Source organism: Orycteropus afer, unplaced genomic scaffold (assembly GCF_000298275.1).
Source record: "Orycteropus afer afer isolate SDZICR_OR568_19922 unplaced genomic scaffold, OryAfe1.0 scaffold00350, whole genome shotgun sequence".
Lineage (NCBI taxonomy): Eukaryota > Metazoa > Chordata > Mammalia > Tubulidentata > Orycteropodidae > Orycteropus > Orycteropus afer.
In genome coordinates, this window is record NW_006921937.1 from 1,081,497 (window position 1) to 1,090,286 (window position 8,790).

Sequence of the window (8,790 nt, forward strand, 5' to 3'; positions counted from 1 at the left end):
CGCACCTTTAGGAATAGTCCGTTTAGGCTAAAAGGCTCTCAAAATAGGACTGGGAAAGAGCTGAAACATCTGAGTAAACCCAGCCTTACTCATATGGATAAGAGAAAGCTTTCAATACCTTCATATGCTGATGTGGCACCACTCAAATATTTCTCTCTACCGATTATATTTTGTTTACAGATTTTCTTCTAATTTCCTTTAATTGCTGTTGTTTTATTATTTATTGAGTCTTTATGATTTTCTTCTTTTTTTATTTTGTTAAGAAGTTTTATTAATTTTCTTTGAGGTTACCCTGTGTGGTAGTTATGTTTGTGTGTCAACTTGGCTGGGCCTGATTGAGTGGCTGGGCAGCTGATGGTAGTTATTCCCCATGATGAGACTGGCAGTCAACTCCATGGTGGGATCTACCACAAGCAGCTGAGTAGCTTCCTTTGGGTATGTGGTCTTTTTCTCGTATATAAGAAGCAGCTTTGAGAATGGTCTCGAGCTTATGGCACCTTGAACACTACATGAAGCCATGTTGTTCAGTAGCTTGCCATGCTCTGCTGACTTTGGGACTTACAATGGACTTGAATTAATGGCCTGCCATGTGATTTGGTAATATCGGGACTGTGCCATTTTATTTGTCAACCTTGCGCTTCTCAGCCTCAGCAGCCAGCAGCTGTCTGAGTGAAGAAAAGCCTCTAGCTTCAGTGGGCTGGGAGCTGGAGGCAGAACTGAAGCCCAAGGCTGAGGGGCTTTCATCCAGGCCCTAGAGCCTGGCACTTTGAACTTGGACTTAAAGCCTCCAAACTATAAGAGAATAAACTTTGTTAAGGCCATCCCATTTGTGGTGTATTCCTGTCAGAGTGGCACTAGGTAACAGAACACCCTGTAACTCATTATCATCTTCCCAAGTTTTAAACAGTCCATTGTATCTTGATATCATTTTGACTTACTTCTATTTGGAAGTTCTGTAACTACACTATTTATTCCCTGTTTTTGCTGTGTAGGTGTCATCATTTACAAATTGACATCTCTTGTTCCCTATTTTCAGTCTTGTAGGCTTATTTTATTTTGCATACTTCTATAGCTGGATTTATTTCTGGCAGTTGTGGTTGGTTGTCTTAATCTCAGGCTGTTGTCTGACATTATTGGTTCTCTGTCTGAAGGACTTCATTTAGCACCATTTTTGAGGCTGATCTGGTTTTTACAAATTCCCTTAATTCTGGCTTATCTAAAACCAAAACCAAACACACTGCCATTGAGTTGATTCGACTCATAGCAACCCCTCTTTGGGTTTCTGAGGTAGTATCTCTCTGGAAGTAGATTGCCCAATTTTCCTTCCGAGAAATGGCTGGTGGGATTGAACCACCAGCCTTCTGGTTAGCAGTAAAATGCCTTAGGCACTACGCCACCAGAGCTCCTTCTGGTTTATCTGGAAATGTCTTAATTTTGCTATTGTATTTGAGGTACAGTTTTGCTGGATACATAATCTTGGTTGGCAGCTTTTTTATAAGGTTTTATGGATTTCATCCTATTGCTTTCTTGACTGTATGGTTTCTGCTAAGAAATCAGTTTAGTCTTATTGGTTTTCTTTTGCAGGTAACTTTGTTTTTTCCTAGCTGCTTTCAGGATTCTTTTCATGTCTTTAGTTTTGAAAAGTTTGATTGTGATATGTTTTTGTTATTGTCTTTTGGATTTTGTCTTACTTGGAGTTAGTTGAGCTTCTTGAATGCATATCTTCCTGTCTTTCATGATATTAGGAAAGTTTTCTTCCAATAAATCTTTGACAATTTTCTCATTACTTTTTCTCTCTCTTCCTATTCTAGAATTCCAATAACACATAAGTTATTCCTCTTGACAGTGTCTCACCCAATTCTTAGACTTTCTTCCCATTTTTTCCTTCATTTTTTTCTGATTGCTCCTGTCACAGATTAGTATCAAGAGATTTGTCTTCAGTTTTGCTATTTCTGTCTTCTGTGAATTCAATTCTACTCCTTTGATCGTCCAATGTATCGTCTGTTTCTGAATTTTTTTGCATTAATCATCTGGTTTTCTATTTGTTGTTTTGGATGGCTTCTGATTTTCCATTTATTTTGTTAATTTGTTCTTGTATTATTTTCTTGAATTCTTCTAGTGTTTTATCTGATTTTTTTCCCCTGTGTTTCCCTCTCAATTTGCTGAAGGCACCTAAATATAATTCTTTTGGATTCCTTAGCTGGTAGTTCCAGTAGTATTTCTTACTCTGGAAGATTTTCTGGCCATATATTTTGGTCCCTTGTTTGAGCCATCTTTTCCTGTTCTTTTGGTTATGATTTGAAGTTGTCTGTATTCTTCAAGACATTGTGGTGTTACTGTACTAATGAGTTGTTTGGGTGATGGCTTCCTTCACCCTACTTTTATGTTTCATTTTATTTAATATATTCAGGTAACAAGGTGGACATGCTAATCTGGTCAATAGTTTGATAGCACTGGGGTGCTCACCACTTGTCTCCAGGTGAATTCAATAACAGCTAGGAATGTGAGCATGAGTCTCTGATTTCTGGTTATGTAGAGTAGCTGAAGGCAGGCTAGGCAGGTGTTGGCCACCATCTGTCATTGAACCAGTCATGCTGGAGCAAGTGGATGAGGGGGGGAGATGTGGCAGGTATGACTGGGTAGGGTCACTGGCCCCCAACATCATGGAGAAAAGAAAGAGATAAAAAAGGGAATGAAGAAAGGAAGAAAAAAGCAAGGGGAGGAAGAACTAAGAAGGAAGAAAAAGAACAAAGAGGAAAAGAAAAGCAGCACAGTACTGGCCCAAGTATTAGCTGAGAAATCCAGCTGCAGGGAGAATCTGACAAAGAAGACTCACCGGTAGTTGGAAAATTTGGCCTTGGCGACAGAAATAATGCTGGAGATAGCATGATAGAATTTTGCAAGACCAATGACTTATTCATTGCAAATACCTTTTTTCAACAACACAAATGGCAGCTATACACATAGACTTCACCAGATGGAGTACACAGGAATCAGATTGACTACATCTGGGGCAAGAGGCAATAGAAAAGCTCAATATCTTCAGCCAAAACCAGGCCAGGAGCTGATTGTAGAACAGACCATCAACTAACTGCTCACATGCAAGTTCAACTTGAAGTTAAAGACAATTAGAACAAGTCCATGAGAGCCAAAATATGATCTTGAATATATCCCTCCTAAATTTAGAGACCATCTAAAGAATAGATTTGATGCACTGAACACCAATGACCGAAAACCAGAAGAATTGTGAGATGACATCAAGAGCATCATCCATGAAGAAACCAAGAGGTCATTAAAATTACAACAAAGAAAGAAAAGACCAAAATGGATATCAGAAGAGATTCTGAAACTTGCTCTTGAGTGAAGAGTAGCTAAAGCAAATGGAAGAAATGATAAGATCAAAGAGCTGAACAGATTTCAAAGAGTAGCTCAAGCAGACAAAGCCAATTACTATAAAGAAATGTCCAACGACCTAAGGTTAGAAAACAAAAAGGGAAGAACACAACTGGCATTTCTCAAGCTGAAAGAACTGAGGAAAAAACTGTAAGCCTCGAGTTGCAACATTGAAAGATTCTATGGGCAAAATATTGAATGATGCAGGAAGCATCAAAAGAAGATGAAAGGAATACACAGTCACTGTACCAAAAAGAACTGTCGATCTTTATCCATTTCAGAAGGGCATATGTTCAAGAACCAATGGTATTGAGGGAAGAGGTCAAAGCCACGCTGAGGGGACTGTCAAGGAACAAGGCTCCAGGAATTGACAGAATACCTATTGAGAAGTTTCAATATATGGATGCCCTGCTGGAGGCACTCACTCAGTTATGCCAAGAGATTTGGAAGACAGCTACCTGGGCAACTGACTGGAAAAGATCCATATTTGTACCCATTCCAAAGAAAGGTGATCCCATAGAATGTGGAAATTATTGAACAATATTATTAATATCACATGCAAGTAAAATGTTACTGAAGATAATTCAGAAACTCTTGTAGCAGTATATTGACAGAGAACTTCTAGAGGTACAGGCTGGATTCAGAAGAGGATGTGGAATAAAGCATATCATTGCTGATGTCAGCTGGTTCTTGGCTAAAAGTAAAGAATGCCAGAAAGATGTTTTTATTGACTACACAAAAGTATTTGATTGTGTGGATCATAACAAATTGTGGATAACATTAAGAAGAATGGGACTTCCAGAACACTTAATTGTACTCATGAGGAACCTGTACATAGACCAGGAGGCTGTCGTTCAAACAGAAAAAGGGAACCCTGCATGGTTTAAAATCAAGAAGGGAGTGCATCAGGGTTGTATCCCTTCCCCATACTTTTTCAATCTCTATGCTGAGCAAATAATCTGAGAAGCTGGACTATATGAAGAAGTTCGTGATATCAGGATTGGAGGAAGAATCATGAACAACCTGTGATACACTGACAACACAACTTTGCTTGCTGAAAGTGAGGATGACTTGAAGTGCTTACTGATGAAGACTGTAGAATACAGTCTGCAGTATGGATTCCATCTCAATATAAAGAAAACAAAAATCCTCACAACTGGACCTAAAGCAGCATTATGATAAATGGAGAAAAGATTAAAATTGTCAAAGACTTCACGTTACTTGGTTCTACAATCAACACCAATGGAAACAGCAGTCAGGACATCAAATGACGTAAGTTGGCTGCAAAGGACCTCTTTCAAGTGCTGAAGAGAAAAGATGTCTACTTGAGGACTAAGGCATGCCTGACATAAGCCATGATATTTTCAATCACCTCATATGCTTGTGAGAGCTGGACAATGAATAAGGAAGACCAAAGAAGAGTTGATGCCTTTGAGCTGTGGTGTTGGCGAAGAATGCTGAAAGTACTGTGGATTGCTAAAAGAACTAACAGGTCTTTCCTGGAAGAAGTGCAGCCATAATGTTCTTTGGAGGTGAGAATGGCCAGACTTCGTCTCACATACTTTGGTCATGTTGTCATAAGGGACCATTCCCTGGAGAAGGATATCATGCTATGTAAGGTGGAGTGTCAACGAAAGAGGGGAAGGCCCTCAACAAGGTGGACTGACATGGTGGCGGCGGTGATGGGCTCAAGTGTAGCAAGAATCATAGAGCTGGCTGATGGGTGGGTGGTGTTTTGTTCTGCTGTGCATAGGGTCACTATGAGTAGGAGACAACTCAATCTAACTTAACAACAACAACAACAGTGAGCTGATATGGACTGGTATTGCCAATTTTTATCAGAGAATCATATAGTCTAGGATGCTGGAAATGACAAATTAAAGAGGAATGATGTCACATTCATTGTCAAAAAGAACATTTCAGGATCTATCCCGAAGTACAGTTCTGTCAGTGATAGGTTAATAGCCATATTCCTACAAGGAAGACCAGTTAACACCACTATTAATTAAATTTACAAATCAACCACTGAAGCCAAAGCTGAAGAAATTGAAGACTTTTACCAAATTCTGTAGTTTGAAATAAACCAAACATGCAATCAAGATGGACTGATAATTACTAGTAATTAGAATCCAAAGGCTGGTAAAAAAGAACAAGCATTATTTCGAAAATATGGCCCTGGTGATAGAAATGATGCCAGAGATCATATGATAGAATTTTGCAAAACCAATGACTTATTAATTCAAATACCTATTTTAAAGAACATAAATGGCAACAATACACATGGACCTTGCCAGATGGAATATATAACAATCAATTGAACCACATCTGTGGAAAAGACAATGGAGAAGCTAAAAAAAACTGTGAGCAGTTAATGAGTTGTAGGGGAGTTACTTCCAGTATATACGGAAAATATCTGCATTTTCCTGGACCTGCTTCCAGTATATATGGAAAATATCTGCATTTTGTTCATGATTCATCATCTCCTGTTCTTGGACTTGAACCAGAGGTCTGCCATGCTTTGCTGGTCTTGGGATTGTTGCCTTCACAGCCTGTGAACCACAATTTGCCTTTTTACTTGCCAATCTTGGATTGGTCAGCTTCAGCAGTCAGCAGCTGTTTGAGTCAGGAGAAGCCTCCAGCTTGCTCCAATGGACCTGGAAAGTAGAGATGAAGCCCAAGATCAAGGGCTCTTGCCCAGCCCTGAGAGCTACCACTCTGAGCTCAGACATCTAGCCTAATCTTCTAGAACTGGCACTCAGAATTCAGACTTCTGGCCTCCTAAACTGTAAGAGAAGTTTCTGTTTGTTGACGCCATCCACTTGTGGTATTTCTGTTATTACAGCATTAGAGAACCAAGACATTCTAGATGCAAGTCCTTTATTAGATTTGTATTTTGTAAATACTTTTTCCTCGTCTATTGCCTCTCTTTTCATTTTCTTAGTTGTTAGACAATAAAAGTACTATAATATTTCACTTTCCTCCATATAAAAAGATGGTTCAGTGATTCTTCATCCTGATTTATGCATTAGAATTACCTGGAAAACCTTAAAAAATAACTTTCTTGCCCCTCTAAAGGGAGCTCTAGTGGATAGTGCCTAAGGCATTTGACTGCTAACTAGAAGGCTGGCGATTCAAACCCACCAGCCACTCCTTGGAAGCAAGGTTGGGCAATCTACTTCCTTTGTGATACCACTTGAGAAACCCATGGAGGGGTTGCTATGAGTCGGATCCGACTCCATGGCAGTGCATTGCATACTGCATTGCCCCTCTAAAAATTCTGATTTAATTGGTCATTGTATTCCCATTGTCAAAATCATTTTTAAAGCTCCTTAAGTAATCTTAAAGTGTAGTCAATTTTGAAAACCACTGTATTAGAGAACACACATGACCAGACTGCTAAAGGTATACTTAAAGATAGTCCTGTCTAATACTCCCACCAATCAATAGCCAGTACCATGGTTAGCTCTCTCAGATGTTAAGACTTGCTTGTTCTCCTTTGAATGCCTTTGTATGTGCTAAGCCCTGGGTTTGACATTTTCACATATATTATCAAATTTAATTCTCCCAACCCACTAGCCACTCCTTGGAAGGAAGATGCGGCAATCTACCTCCATAGCGATATTGCCTCGGAAATCCAAGCAGGGGTCGTGATATCAGGATTGGAGTTGCTATGTGATGAAGGGCAGCTAGGGACCATAGTCTCAGTGGTTCCACCAGGCACAAGGGAAAACTGTCCAGATCTTTAGGATTCATAGAAAAAATTATTTTAAGTAAGCTAAAAAGAGAGGGAATGAAGGTCTTCCTGCAAGTACTAAAATAGTTAACTCTCCAGTGCCTTCAATAATTGTTAAAATAAACCATATGAGAGGGGGAAAGGAATAATGAAGATCCAACACAAAGAACTTCCATAAAATGTCAGGTTTTCTAAACGAACTGTAGTATTTGAAGTTAAATGCCTAGAAGAATGGGCCTTTTTGATGTAAAGATTTTGTGAATAAACTAATTTGGTATATATATATATATATATATATATGTGTGTGTGTGTGTGTGTGTGTGTGTGTGTGTGTGTATAAAGTCCATCCTGAGCTTTACGACCATGTAACTGGAGATAAAGAATCTTTAGTTTTTCTCATTCATCTAACTCCTGAGTTTAGGTAACTGATTCTCAACCATAGCCTTACTATAGAATTATATAGGGAAAATTTAAAAAAATATAAGTAAATATTCCATGCCTCACCTTCCAGAGATTTTGATTTTGTTAGTCTGGTGCAGGGATCTAGCATGAGCTTTAAAAATCTCCCCAGGTGATTCAAATCACCAACTTAAGGGCAGCAAGGCTTGAGAATTAATAGAGAATTGAGGACATGAATTAAGAACTTATGATGGAAAGGTGACAGAGTGATTTTATGTCTGTTGAATCTAAAGATAAAATGTGGCCTTATATTTTATTTGCTTTTATTTTTATTTCATACTTCTTTTAACACATTTTTGTTTTAGAAACTTAGTCTATGATGAGGTGGTTGTTGTTAGATGCCATCGAGTCATCTCCAACTCAAAGCTACACTATGCACAACAGAACGAAACACTGCCTGGTCCTATGCCAGCCTCACAATCCTTGCTATATATGAGCCCATCTCTGCAGCTACTGTCTCAATCCATCTTGTTCAGGGCCTTCCCCACTGTCATTGATGCTCTACTTTACCAAGCATGACATCCTTCTCCAGAGAATGGTCTCTTCTGACAACATGACTAAAGTAGGTGAGATGAAGTCTGGCCATTCTTGCATCCTAGGAGCATTCCAGCTACACTTCCTCCAGGACAGCTTTGTTGGTTCTTCTAGTAGTCCACAGTACTTTCAGCATTCTTCTCCAAAACCACAGCTCAAAACCATCAACTCTTTTTCAGTCTTCCTTATTCATTGTTCAGCTCTCCCATTCATATGAGGTGATTGAAAATATTGGGTGCCTCTTAGTCTGCAAGGAGATATCTTTGCCCTTCAGGACTTGAAAGAGGTCTTTTGCAACACATTTGCCTAATACAATACATAAGGTATTTGTGATGAAGGGCAGCTAGGGACCATAGTCTCAGTGGTTCCACCAGGTTCTATCAGACCAGCAAACCTGGTACTCCTACCCCTTTTTTGTTCTCCAAATGATTTTGAGTTTTGTTCCACATTGTTCTCCCTCTCTATCCAGGACCTTCTACATAGATCCCCTTCCAAGTGCATGACAGTGGTAGCCAGGCACCATCTAGTTCTTCTGGTCTCATAGTAGTATAGGCTGCAGATCAGATGGTGTACCAGTCACGAGGACTAATTGTTTCCATAAATTTTGGTTTTCTTCATTCTTCTTTGCTCTGGATGAGGAGAGACCCATCATTGCATCTAGATGGCAGCTT